General features: G+C 36.0%; 1 pseudogene; it reads right to left on the bottom strand.

Moving 5' to 3' along the window:
• Positions 1 to 7,922: 7,922 nt before the first annotated feature.
• LOC120177846 lies at positions 7,923 to 8,061 on the bottom strand (annotated as a pseudogene).
• Positions 8,062 to 14,924: the final 6,863 nt, after the last annotated feature.

Genomic DNA, 14,924 nt, shown 5'->3' with positions numbered 1-14,924 from the left:
AGTGACCATGGCAATGAGTGGTGATGTTCAAGGCCTTGATAGATCCCATTTCTCCATCGGGGATCTCATCCTCAGTGAATATTATGTAGTTGTCGGCAGCTATATGTCCCATGATGTGATCAAGCTTGTTCAAAGATATATCTTCTGGGATGAATGTCTGGTTTAGTACCTTCAGCAAGGCATTGTGATGTACTTTTGAACTTATTAATATATCTAGTATCGAGATCTTTGCTTGTTGCTTATGTAATTACTCCATTATATTGTATTTATTGTGCTTTAGGAAGCTAAAAAATTCATGGGCCTGAGCTTCTATCACCAGCTTGTTAATCACCGGTGGAGGTTCCTCATTGAATATTCTAGGTACCTCGAGTGTTTTAGCCTTCGTTTTTGCTTTCTCAACTTCCTTTGATGCTTTGGGAGAGTAGGATCTCCCAGTTCTGGTGAAATGACCTACTTCACTTACTTCCTTGGTGGTGAGTTTATCTTGTTTTACTTCCTCTACCTTCTCAAATGCTTGAATCTTTTCTATGGATTCTGATTCCTTAGGAATTGATACATGAGCGGCATAATTCCATGGTACTCGATGGGTGTCTTTGAATGGGAATAGTGTTGGAACGGTAATCACAACCCTTGGATTTGTTATTGATGAACTATCAGCTCGGGGTCAAACTATGATGATTACAAGTTTCCTGGCATCGTATGTCATTTCTGATTCTTTAGACGCATACACGTCAATTTATTTCTTTTTTCAGCTTAATCAAAGAATTATATTTCTGGTTGTCCATCATCATCTGAAGCAACCCTTTAAATTCAGGACAATGTTGGATCTCATGCCTCTCCTCTTGGTGATAGCAACAGTATAACTCACAATCATTTGGCTTCAGTTTCAAGCTACAATTGATAATGTCACCCTCACATAATTGCTTGAAAACCCAGTCTAGAGGGGATCTGATATCCAAAACCTTGTTATTCATATTCTTATTGCTTTCTCCACATATCATATTCATTCTTTAACCCCCCATGATTTGGCAAGGGGTGTGTAGTAGTGCAGGGTATCTCAAATTTCAGGTCTCCGGTGGTGATCATGTTTTGCATGACTCTCTTGAATGCCATGCAGTTCTCAATGTTGTGACCTGTAATTCCATATTGGTACTCACAATGGGCATTGGTATCATACCAGTAGAGATACAGTGGTTGAAGGGGAGGTATCTTATAGGGTCATACCACGTTTGCCTTACATAATAAGGCTTAAATTTCTGAGTATGCTACTGGCACTGGGGTGAAAGACATTTTTGTAGCCTCCTTTATGGCCCTCTATTTGTATCTGTGCGTGGCTTCTCAGCTCCTTGATTGGCAATGGTAACATTAGTTGTATTCTTATTGTAGGTGTTCGTGTTGTTCACCTCATTCTCCTTTCTTTTATAAGTGAGTTTCTAGATCATTCTCCCCCGTTTATCTTGCCACTTCTTATGGTGTTTTCAATCAATTTGACTGAAATGACCAAGTCAGTTAAATTTTTGGTTACGTTCACAATAAATACCCGAGGTACGGGGCCTTGAGTGTGTTCACAAAAATGATGGTGGCTTCTTTTACTAGCAGTGGTAGTTAGAGTTGTGTTACTACGTCTTACAACCTTTGGGTGTACTGCCTAAAGGTATATCGTTATGTTTATTCTTCATATTTTAGAGAGTCCAACAATCCAACACCAGGTCGGTTACATGCGATATTGTTCCATAAAACCTTTTCCTAGATTTTCCATGACTTGATATGAAATTTGGTCAGCTGGTTGTACCATTTTACTGCAGACCAATTAAACTATTCTGAAAGCAAAAGATCAACATCTTCTCATTTTCTACATAACCAAACATCCTTTGACAGAACATTGTAAGGTGTGATGAGGGGCATGTGGTTCCATAATATTTCTCAAAATTTGGCATTTTAAATTTCTGGGTCAGAGAAAGATCAAGGACTAGACTTAGTTCCCTGGCGTCTATCCCATAAAATGGTTTTATAACTTCTACATATTTCATTCTCTCTTTTATGTTCCTGAGTTGTTGAGCGATTTTAGTGTTTATTTTCTCTCACTCAGTTGTTTCATTTAAATCTGTTGTTAAATCCTCCAGGTCGGACTTGTCTGGTCTTGCTATTGCCATATGCGGGTAATTTGAGGGTTCTCCATAAGGTTATGGGTTGGCAAAGTAGACTCCTTGTCAAGCCTCTTGTGGAGTCGGCGAACGATGTAGTGATATGAATGGGTGTAAAGCCTAGAGGGTACTGAGGGTTTGGCCTGAATCCTGGTGTATGAGATGGCTGTGGACCGAACCCTAGAGGGTGTAAGGGGACTTAACGGGTGACGCATGTTGATTATTGTGACCTTTACTAGAGGTCGAGTGCCTCTCAAATATGTCCTATATCTTTTTCAGTAAGTCAAGCTGTGAACTTGCTATATCTGCTTCAATTTTACTCAACATCTCTCTCATTTCTTCTTGCTTTTCTCGTTGATCTTGCTCAATTCGGGTAATCTCTTTTCCATTTTCTTGGTTGACTTACAAGTACTGTAGGGGTGTGTGGTCTCTTTACCATTATTGAGGGCAAGGGTAACTACAATTAGAAATCTTACTGAGTTACTTTGGTGTTTTATTGAATGGATGAATGAATGTTAGAATGCAATGCATTAAGACTTAAAGATTGGAAAAACATGAAAATGTTATTGCAAAAGATATTGATTACAGAATAACCAGTTCATTCAAAAGTTCTCAACAGCACACAATGCCTAAAAACTTAGGGAAATAAAAGACGCCAACAAAGAACTACATATAATATCTAGCCATATCTCCTAACTTCTTGAGCTCTACCATCATCTCAATAATGTGTCACTCTTCTTCAGATTCTGGAACAACAAAGACTCTCAAGACAACAACTTCTTTAGACATCTCAAAGACTTGATGAGCAACCTTGCTAGTCTGTTCCATTTTATTCTCTATCGCTTCATGTTGCATCTGAATGGTATCATTAGCTTAGAGCACTGCAGTCCTAAGCTCTAGATTGGTTAAAGGCCGGCTTCCTTCGAGATGTTGGATTCGTTCATTGTATCTTTGCACTGTAGCCTCCAACTCAACAATCTTACTCTTCAAAGCTTTATTTTCTTGCCTAGTCATTTCTTGAGTTAATGAGTAAATCAAGTCACCTCATTCTAAATCAACTATTCTTTTCTTCAAGGTCTCATTCTCTCTTCGAAGGAAAATGCAATTTCTATTGTAGGGATTTTGAAAAGTCGCCTATAAACTAATAAGTTGTGATTCAAGTTGCTCAATTTGTGTTTGCCTTTGTTCTGACTCTTGATTAGCCTCATCTCTTAGTTTCCTTAATATTTGGGCAAGTTGCATAGCTCGATTATTTTCCTCCTTGCTTCTTCTTGGTCTTCTTTCTACTCCATCTAACTTCACTTTCAAAGCCTTAGTTGTATGATGTAGACCCTTAGCCTTCATATTCTTTTCAAAATCTCGATCTAGGGCATCAAAAGTCTCTTGGAATCTCTCTTTTTCTTTGGTTAATTATTTTACCACCCCATATTGCTTTACTAGCTCGAGTTCCCATATTGTTTTCTCATCTGAGAAACTTATTTTCTCTTTTTCTCTATCCAGATTCATTAGTCTGATTTCTTCTCTTAATAGCTTGGCTTTAGTCAGGAGCCTTCTTAATCATTTTCCATGGTTAACCCATCTTTTGAATTTGGTTTCGGGGTATTATCATTGATTCTACCCATCCTCCAAACCTCATAGGCTGGCGTGAATGTTGGTTCTATCATCTTAAAATTTAAGAAATAGGGTTTTTGTCAAACATTATATATCTTCGAGATTTGATCTCTATAATTCGGGGTCAAAAAGGAAAATTTTGTATTTTTCAGTCCATGAGTAATTAGTATGAACTATCGAACACTAAACTATCGAAGTATCATCAAAGGAGAGTAGTTAATTACTCCCCATAGTCCATGTAACATAACACAGTTCTCATTGCCATATTTGTACAATATGTCTTCATTGGGCAACCAATACGCTTTCTAGACTACTTTGGTATATTTCATATTTCGTAGAGCCTCAATCCATTTTTTTCTTCTGCGAGGATTTGGAATCTTGCATTTTTCAAGAAAATCTACCAAGGGAGAAAAATCTAACTGATACTTTCGGGCCCAACCTCTTTCGACTATCCAGGAATAGCTCCACCACCATACTATAATGAGAGATACACAACCAATAAATTGACAACCACCTGATCGTCTACACTTGTTTAAAGACATGAATGTTTCTGCTAGGATGGCTAGTGTGGGATTTGTTTTCCTAGTAATGACTTCGAGAAAATCTATTATGACAATATTGAAGTGATCTTCCTTTCTCGGGAAAACTACCAAACCATGTACAGCAAAGGCAAACATATCTTTTTTTTCTTGTTCGGTGCTTGCTTATAGATCAAACCCTTTAGTTGATCCCACGAGATCCCATCGTTCTAAATATATTCTACGACCCATTTTTTTGTCTTCCCAGTCAAAGTGACCATCTTGGTTACAAATCCTTTAGATCAGGTGGCCTTATTGTAAAGCGAATGCCTTTTGACGTTTGGTATGTTCAGCAAGGCGGTATACGCTTCGAGGGTAGGGGTCATATCTACTTTGCCAAAGGTAAAACAATGATACTCGAGATTCTAGCATTTAGGCAAAGCTCAAATGACAACTGTGTCGATCGGTACTCTTAGTAACTCTATTATGTCTTCATAGACTTCTCCGAACAGTATTTTCTTCGTCTCATCCCAACTAGCCCAAATTCTTGACAACTCTGCCCAATGTGTTTGCTTGACATCAATAATAACCTTCCCTGGCATCACATATTCTTTACCAGCTACAATACTATTTCCAAATCGCGCTTGTCCATATTCTGACCAAGTCTGAACATTTATCACATTCTCGGTCCTATCGGAAGACATTACTGCCACAAGCCCTTTTTACGATAACCAGATGATTTGTTAAACCTACACGAGGAAGCCCAATGCTCCCCATGAGGTGTGACGTTTCCCCCTACTTAGGTAAACCGGGATTGAGTTTGGGTTTAGAGCTATGATATGAAACAATCCTAAATAAATTCACAAAAGTGTAAACATTAACCAGAGAGAAAATCTTTTTTCCTTTTTTTTTGAAATAACATAATGAACTGTAAATTAAATAAGATCGAACTCGTAATTTCCAGAGTCCTAAAAATAGGGTAACCAACTCGTGGCTTGACTCTCAAGTTGTTATGGAAAACAAAATTTCCCCAGCGGAGTCACCAAGCTATCGACACCATTTTTTGCCCAAATGGGGAAAACTTGTACGACTTAGGGGTTTTTCTTTGAAAATATTTTGAAATGTGAGGAGTTTCCACCAACCATTTAAGGTTTGATTGGAACACCATAAAATTGGGTAATTTTAATAAAACATTTTTATTTTATAAAAATACCGAGTTTGGGGGTATACAAAAAACTAGAAATAAGGTTCATGAGTCGGTTACACGTAGGGAAGGATTAACACCCCCACAACGCCCAAAAATTGGTACCTAGTTGATTACCCTATATTTAAAAAAATTGGAAATCCTGAGTCTAAACTTTATTTAATAAAAAATTTACTATTTATGCATAGTTGAAAAGGATGTTCATTTATTTAAGCTAATAGTGTTTGCCTCTACCATGAATATAGGAGATTAAAATATTATGCCCAATAACCGTACATTACCTTGGCTTTAAGAAATCATGATGCAGTCTTGAAAAGGATGTCAACCTACTTCGGGAATCACTAGTAGTCACCCCCTGAGCATGCTTGCGGGAGATATACTATTAACTCCCTAATAAGTGAATATTGTCTTAGGTTTTAAAAACTTGTTTAGTCAATCAATCTATTATAACCTAATTTTACTAGGTGAGTTTATTAAAGGATATCCTAACTTAAAGTGTCAATTTATGAAGATTAGAGATCTTAAAGGACTAATCCTAAAGTGAGGTCTCTAATATTAATCCTAACTGATTTTAATCAATTAATGAGCCGAATAATCCAGATGATCCCTTGGCCATATAGGCGAGGGCCAACTCAAATTACTCCCTAAATTAAAGAACTAAGGTGAAATTAAAACTAAAGTGGAGGCTCTAATTTACCTAATTAATTATGTCAAATAAATATAAAAAATTTTGACTAAAGTGTGAAAAGACCTAAATCTATAGGCTAAAATTCAAAAATCTAATTTACTAATTGTAGAATAAATTAAAGAAAAGATAAATATAAAATTTTAATCTAAAGTAAAAAAAAAAAATTTGTTCTAAGACCAAATCATAAAGCAAGAGACAGTAGGGGCTAGTCATAAAAAAACAGAGTGAGAGAGGCTATACATATTATAAAACCAAGACAGGTCTTTAATCTATGTGATTTAATACAAAATATTAATGTAAAAGTCAATAGACATTGAAAAGGTACCGTATATAATCGAATAAATAAAAATTATAAAAAATTAAATTAAATAAATCCAAAATTAAAAATCTTTATTCGAACAATCTGAATATTTTTTTGAGAAGTTAGATAATAAAATAATAATTAGTTTCCTAAGCAAAATAAATTAAAATGAACAATAAATAAAAATGATTAAAATATGAAGAAATTAAAATTAATAATCAATATTAAATAAAGAAAATTGCAAAAAATGACCAAAATGAAAAATAACAAAAGTTAGAAAGCTACAATTGAAGGAAATCAAAGAACGAGGTTTAGTGACCAGAATGCGAAAACATGGGCACTTTTGGAGGACTAAAACGTGATTTTTCGTTTTTATAAGTCAAATATGCACTAATAAACAAAAATGCGAAAATTACAAGATCATGTCAATAAGATTAAAACTAAAATCAAAACAGTTCTTGCAGGTGATCAAAATGCAAATACGAGACAACTTTCTGGGGACCTAAGCAAAATTAACCCCTAAACTCTTATAGTAAAACATACTTTTTTTGTTTGAACTCATTTCTAACCTAAAACCCTAAAAAATTTTAAACTCTCACTCAACTCTCCTTCTCTCTTCCTAACCGACAACCTCACCAAAGCCCAACACCACCGCGTCGACCACCAATAAAAAAACCTAAATACCCCGATCTACCCACCTAGACACAAACCAAAGCCGAAACCCCCTAAGTAAGGCCTAGATACCCCTAAACTAAAATCCAACCTTTCGGCTTCTACTACTCCAATGAATCCCCCGACGGCACAAAGCTCTCCCCTCTCTTTGGTAAACTATTCTACCCCTTTAAATATTTTTTATTCAAAACTTGTTGGAAAAAAAAAGAAAATGTTTTTTAACTTGAATTTTTTTGTATTACTTCTTGTGAGAATGAGGGAAAAATGGATCCCTTTTACATGTTCTCTTTTGGGGTTTTATACATGAATTTTACAAAGATAAGATACCCATTTTTTACAAAAATAAGACCTAATCTCTACTTGCTCCTCTGACAATCATTGTTTCTGTTTGCATGTGGTGGATTTCATTTTTTAATGCCCCATATTTTTCAGGGTTTTGTTGAGATCACTGATGAAATTTGGTTCGGATATGCTTCGACTTAAAGATGTCTTCGATGATCAACGTGGATGGATGACTAGACAGATTTGGAAACGACGGTTGGAATCGCTTGGCCACGGCGCTGGTTTTGGTGATGACACCGGCGGCTACTACTAGGGGTGTAAACAAGTCGAGTCGAGCTCGAGTATTGCTTAACTCGACTCGAACTCGAAACTTTATAAATAAGCTCAACTTGACTAGAAAACTCGCAAGCTAAAATTTTTTAAGCTTGACTCAAACTCGTAACATAATATTGAAACTCGACTCGAACTCAAAAAGGCTCGAAAAAACTCAAATTAAAAAAAATCAGAAGCCCAATTGAAACTCAAGACTCAAGCTCGGTTTTGAGCTCAATTCAAGCTTGATTGGAAATAATTTTCAACTAGCAATTGACGCGCATCGGTTAGAACCTCATGAGTTGCGTCATTGCGCCCAACGCAAAGCTGCCCTTACTCTGCGTATCCTCGCCTTTTATAATAACCCCAGCGCAAAACTTCCTTAAACCTACCGATGTGGGATACTGGAAAGTTGCATGCACGTACTTGTAAAATCCCTCTATTTACTTGCCATATGCCCATATCCCACCAATGTTGCGTTGAAAATCATTTAGAATAGGAAGCTCATTATGGAAGAAACATGAAATATATTATTCACTGTAGAGCTCTGAAAGTGTATTTTGATACAAGTGAGTCACTTGTTTAATAAATTTATAGTTTGGTATGTTATATTTTAATTTTTGTATTTCAATCATATTTGTTTAAATTTTCTTATTAGTTTTAAATGTTCAGGTGTCATTTATGTTATTTTCTATATTATTTTAGCTTAAACCGAATAAGATCAATTCCATATAAGACCCTGTAGTTTATGCGCATTTTGTATTTAAGTCATTGGTTTAATTCCAATTTTGTAAGTTTAATTTTACATTTACATGAATTTAATCATCTTAGCTTAAATTAGTCCTCACATTTAGGTTTCTCTTAATTTAGTCCATGTTTAGGATTGTTTTCTTTAATTAGTTGTGTATATTTATTTTGCATGTTGATATGTTTATGTATAAGTATGTGAATGATTATTTAGGAGTCGCATAACATCATTTTGCATAATTTGTATGTTACCTTCATGTGCATAACTTAACCCCTATCACATAATTGGATTAAGGGTTTAGGATTTGGAGTTTAGGGTTCATTGCAAAGACATTAATTAATCGACTTAATATTGATTTATGAGGTAAGTACAATATAATATCTTGATATTAAATGCTCAAACCCTTGACATTTATGATATTTGAACCCGAAACCTCAAAATATAACAACAATTTAAAAAATTAGTTATTAAAAATATTATCATTAGAAATATATTAAATATTTTTCATTAGATAAATATTTTTTATTAATTTAAAATAAATATAAGAATATTTATTCAAAAATAATTTTTAACCATTTTCAATTTTTCTATTGTTTGGCTGTTTTTCTTATTTTTTATTTTATTTTTCTATGTTGTCAAGTACTTGTGCAGTAAAAATTTAAAAAGAAAAAAGAAAAAAAATCAACCAAACACGTGTAATCTAACATGTGCTTAATTAAAATTTGAGGGTAGTTGTATTATAGAATTTTTAATATATTTTTAAAATTTTATAATTATCAATGGTGTATTTTTAATATATTTTAATAATGTAATTTTAAAAAATCTGAAATTATAATATAACATGTGCTTTTCGAGTCGAATATCGAGTAGCTCGTTTCGGCTCGTTAAGAACTCGAGTCGAGCTCGAGTCGAGTCCATTCGATCCGAGTATTTATTGAGCCTTGATCGAGTCAATCTCGAATAGCTCGCGATCTGTCTCGTCTCATTTACAGCCCTAGCTACTACACCATCTAAGGTTAATGATGAAACCCTAATGTTGCAGTTGATCTAGACCATTAGATTAGATCTGATCCAACGGTTGTAACTTTTCGTGGCTGAAGAGGAAAACACAAAATTCTAATCCACGTGGGCCTCCTCTTATGGGCTTCGGGTATTCTAATTTTATATTTAGGTTTGGTTTTGTATGTAAATAATAATAATAATAAAATTAATATTTTATTTATTTGTAATAATAATAATACTAATAATATTAAAAATAGGCTGGGTAAAAATATAGTGATTACAATATATAATGTGATATTTTTAAATGATGCAATTTGTCTATCCGGCTCATTCTACCTCGACAAGAATAGCTGAATTTAATCTAGTCCAGTTATTCGCTGGTTAAATGAAGCATTTAAGTCAAGGTACAATGAGTCAAGGTCCTTAATTTTTGCCAAAAAAAAAATCTTAAATAAACCCTCAAACTTCTTTATTTATTTACTTAAAAAATCCTTTAACCTTCCAATTTTCCCATAAATTCTAAACCGAGATCAATTGGTTCGTGCTTAAATTTACTCACGATTTTATCTAAAGGGGAGCGGAAGAGGAGATTTTAGGAGAGAAAAGAAGATTGCTCCTAATAAATCTAAAAATCATGACCTAAGAAAATATAAAATAACAAAGATAAACAATTTCATCAACTAACTAAATATACTTACTAATATGATATAAAAATTAAAAACCCTTATCCATAAGTGATGAGAAAATCAAAACCTAATCTATAAATGACGAGTGATATAAAATTCAAATCCTCTTCATCCATGAATTGGGAGTGATGAGATCAGCCCTAATCTATAATCTTAATTTTATTTTCTAAAAATTAAAACCTCATCTCCATCAACAAACACAAGTGGCTGAATCTCTTACATTTATATTAGAGAAAATAATCTCAGTGACAAAAAATGCCTTATAATATACGATTTTAACCAACTTTTTTGGATTTGCCAAAATGACCAACTAAATCGCAATGCGATCGATAATTCACAACGCGATCTCTGGTATCGCAAATCAGTTTCCAGATTCGCAACGCGAACTTTGGCTATCGCAACGCGAACTTGGACTATCGCAATGCGATTTACATATTCGCATTGCGATAGTCGAAGTTCGCGTTGCGATAGTCGAAGTTCGCGTCTTGCGATAGTCGAAGTTCGCGTTGCGATTTATTCCAAATTCGTTGCGATAGTCAAAGTTTGCGTTGCGATTTTCCAAATTTGTTGCGATAGTCGAAGTTCGCGTTGCGATTTTCCAAATTCGTTGCGATAGTCGAAGTTCGCGTTGCGATTTATTCCAAATTCGTTGCGATAGTCGAAGTTCGCGTTGCGATTTATTCCAAATTCGTTGCGATAGTCGAAGTTCGCGTTGCGATTTATTCCAAATTCGTTGCGATAGTCCAAAATCGCAACGATTGGTGGTATTGTATTTGTTTCTTAAGAATTTTCTCTAAAAAGATAGTATTCGCGCGGACGTGTCAAAAACACGTATTACCACGACCACGACCACGACCATGACCCGAGATGACGGCGGCAGCGGCGCGCGAGAGTCCCCCTTGTTCTCTATCACTCAACAAGGAGGTGGGAAAGCCAAGACTTAAATACCATTCCCAATAGTGTTTCCAATACTATGTGGGATTGAGCATTACCAACACTTGTTTCCAATACAATGTGATTATTCAGGAAACAATTAACAATCATGCACCTTAAAACAACTTAATCAGCAACCAATAGCATTAGTATTATACGATTAAATATGTCATAATTAAAAGTCAATCTACAATCAATCGCGATTATTGCAATTTTAAGCAAAACATTCAAAAATAATATCACTATTTAAGGTTCAATCCCACATAGTATTGGAAACAAGTGTTGGTAATCCTCAATCCCACATAGTATTGGAAACACTATTGGGAATGGTATTTAAGGCTTGGCTTTCCCACTTCCTTGTTGAGTGATAGAGAACAAGGGGGATTCTCGCGCGCCGCCGCCGCCGCCTTCTCATCTAGGGTCGTGGTTATGGTCGTGGTCGTGGTCGTGGTAATACGTGTCTTCGACATGTCATCGCGAATACTATATTTTTAGAGAAAATTCTTAAGAAACAAATGCAATACCACCAGTCGTTGCAATTTTGGACTATCGCAACGAACTTGGAATAAATCGCAACGCGAACTTCGATTATCGTAACGAACTTGGAATAAATCGCAACGCGAACTTCGACTATCGTAACGAACTTGGAATAAATCGCAACGCGAACTTCGACTATCGCAACGAATTTCGACTATCGCAACGCGAACTTCGACTATCGCAACGCGAACTTGGACTATCGCAATGCGAATATGTAAATCGCAATGCGATAGTCGAAGTTTGCGTTGCGAATCTGGAAACTGATTTGTGATACCGGAGATCGCGTTGCGAATTATCGATCGCATTGCGATTTAGTTGGTCATTTTGGCAAATCCAAAAAAAATTGATTAAAATCGTATATTATAAGATATTTTTGATCACTGAGGTTATTTTCTCTTTATATTATTCACGGGAATTCCACCGCTTTCTACCGAACATGATAACCCAATCTGAAAACTCATGAGCAACATGTCATAGTAAAGATGACAATAAACATATATAATAAATTGAGTTGAAATCCAATAATGTAAGACCTCATCATGCGCAAAATTTGTCCAATAGGTAAGGTGAGTTAAAAAATTGGTTCAGTAGTTGATTTTTAAAATTAATTGGAGATTTATTACAGTGATTTAGAACTTATTATATTGATGTAATGAGTTTTAATAAAAATATATTTTTTATTAAAATTTATCACTCCAATTGGATAATCTAATAAAATTATATTTTATTAGAATTTATTATATCGACGAGAAGAGTTTGAATAAGAAATATTATTTTAAAAAATTAATTTTATGGACTTGACTGGTTTATCATACACTATAACATTTATAGTAGATCTTAAAATAAAATCTTGGTCTAATGTACTAATTTTTTTACCCGTTTTACTTAAGGTCAATTTTACCCCCATCAACATGCATATATCTAAATCATGATGATATCGGTAGAAAAAATCCAACCAATGAGGACTGTTAGTTTAAGAGTAGAGCTGGGTATATGGGTTAAAGCCCGCGGACTACCTGTTTAACCCGCGATCCGTGCAGACTTCGGACCTCAAAAATTGAAGATCGTTTAAATTACGGGGTTTTTAGCCTGGACCGTTAAACCCGCGGGTTTAATGTGTATAACCGCGGGCTACCCGTTAAACCCGCTAAAGCCCGCTTAATTTAAAATTTATAAAATTTTAGAGAAAATAAACTTAAAGAATTTTATAGAAAAAGAAAATAAATTACCTATAAATATGATGTTTGTAATACCCTAATTTTGTCCGGGTCATTTAAATCCATTTGAAGATTAACAAGATTTAATTTGAAGGAATTTGTGGCCGATGAGGAACTAATTTAAGTGATGGATTGTGGAAGCTTGAGGTGTTTAATTGAATTGGAATTGTACACGTTGGAATTCAAGATATAAATCGAAGCCTAAGTATAATCCAAAATCCAAATGTAAGTGTCTAAGGTCCATTTACAAAACAAGCCCAAATCGGGCCTAATTACAAGCAACCCAACCCGGAGCTCAAGAACAGGCCCAAGTTCAATCCAATTATAGCCCAGATCCAGTTGCAGCTACCCATATGCTGCCAATAGATCGTGTATCCCACGTGAAGGAGACACCCAACAGCAGACTCCTCCCACGTGCACCCAATGTGAAGAACTCATCCACTGCAGCAGATCATGCCTCCCAAGGAAGCCCATGCTACTGCCAAGCACCACGCCCGTGAAGACTGAGACATGGCTTGGCTGCCCATGCTCCACAACGCCTAAGTGTCTCCCACGTGAAACGCATAACCGAGCGCCCACGTCAATGTGAAGCAGCACTCCCACTGCATCAGTTTGTGCCGATCACTCAACTTACAACCTGGAACACCCAACAACATCTCGTGAACCGCGTGTAGACCCCGTTCCCATACTTTGCTGTAGCATAATAACAAAACTGGTGCCATTTCCAACTCGGCATGGAGTACCACGACCTGACAACACCATTTCCAACCCATGCCCGTGCCTTCACCATTTCTAACCCGGGCTTACCATCCACCCACGTGAAGCGCGACAGACAAGGCTCGGCACCCCGAGCAAACACCACCAACAGTTCATGCCTATACCCTGCAACGCCCATTACTCCATTAGCAGAGATACACATAATTCAAGGGAGAGCGTATTCAACAGATAGAAAGAGGGGTAACCATTACATTCGAAGGAGGAGGGAGGAGAGAACAATGGTAAGGGGCATCAAGAATATGAGCAGAGAGATTTCATTAACCAGGGGAGGCAGGAATGAAAGGAATTTTCGAGAGGAATGGGCGTAAGAAGGCTCTGGGTTCACGAACGGAAAAGGATTCAAAGGGTGGGGGGATTTTGAGAGTTTGTAATAGGGGGCTTCCCTGGGAAACAAAAGGGAGGAAAAACATTGTAATTCTACCCATTTCGGGAAATTAATACAAAAAGATCTTCTCATCATTCAAAGAAAGCAAAAGCAATCTGTTAACAAGCAACAGAAAATTCCAGAGAGTGAACCCAAAGAAATCAGTGCCTTTCGAACCAAAGCAAAGTTTAGAGAATAGAAGAGAGTGAAGCGTTTACCTTGTTGATTCGAGTCCTTCGTCGCCGGTAACCACCACGGCGGTGGTCAGAGAGGTAAATAGAATCCATGTAAGTTATTTAGGAGTTTTTAGAATTGAAACCTTGTCCATAGGAATAAGAAAGCATATAAAAATTTACCTTTTCTTCTTCGTTGTGGAAGTTCTTTTCGTCGTTAGGGGGAAACTCGGGCGATAGAGGGTAGCGGTAGCCGCTTGGCTTCGGTCGGGGTCTTTCTTGGAAGGTCATAGAACGTAGGTGTTGGGTTTTAGGTTAGGGGCTTCTTTTGTCGTTGGTTTGGGAGGTAGTCGGAGGCATAACGGCCACCGATCGGCAGTGAGGGAGAAGATGAGAGGAACGGCTGGGGTAGTGTGAGTTTAGGTTAGGTTTAGTTTATATTTAGAATATATATTAGAAATTTAGGGTTAATCATCTATATGTTATCATGTTTTAGGGGTTATTAGCGCGAGGTCCTGTATGTTTAACCTGTTTCATTTTGGTTCCCGAATGCAATCTTTTTGTTAGTAATTTGGCCTTCTTATTCTCAGAGTTTTGCGTTTTCATCCTTAAATCATGGTTTTCGAGTTTCTGATTGTGTCTCTATATTTTTCCGTATTTAATATAAGTCCCAAGTTGTAGTGTATTTAATTTTTGTTTTTTTTAGACATTTAATCTATAAATCGTTGCATGTTTCTTTTTAGTCCAACTTATGT

The sequence above is a fragment of the Hibiscus syriacus genome, unplaced genomic scaffold (assembly GCF_006381635.1).
Source record: "Hibiscus syriacus cultivar Baekdansim isolate YM2019G1 unplaced genomic scaffold, ASM638163v2 tig00003454_pilon, whole genome shotgun sequence".
Taxonomy (NCBI): domain Eukaryota; kingdom Viridiplantae; phylum Streptophyta; class Magnoliopsida; order Malvales; family Malvaceae; genus Hibiscus; species Hibiscus syriacus.
Note: the sequence above shows the minus strand (reverse complement) of the source record. Positions and strands in the feature narration are given on the sequence as shown.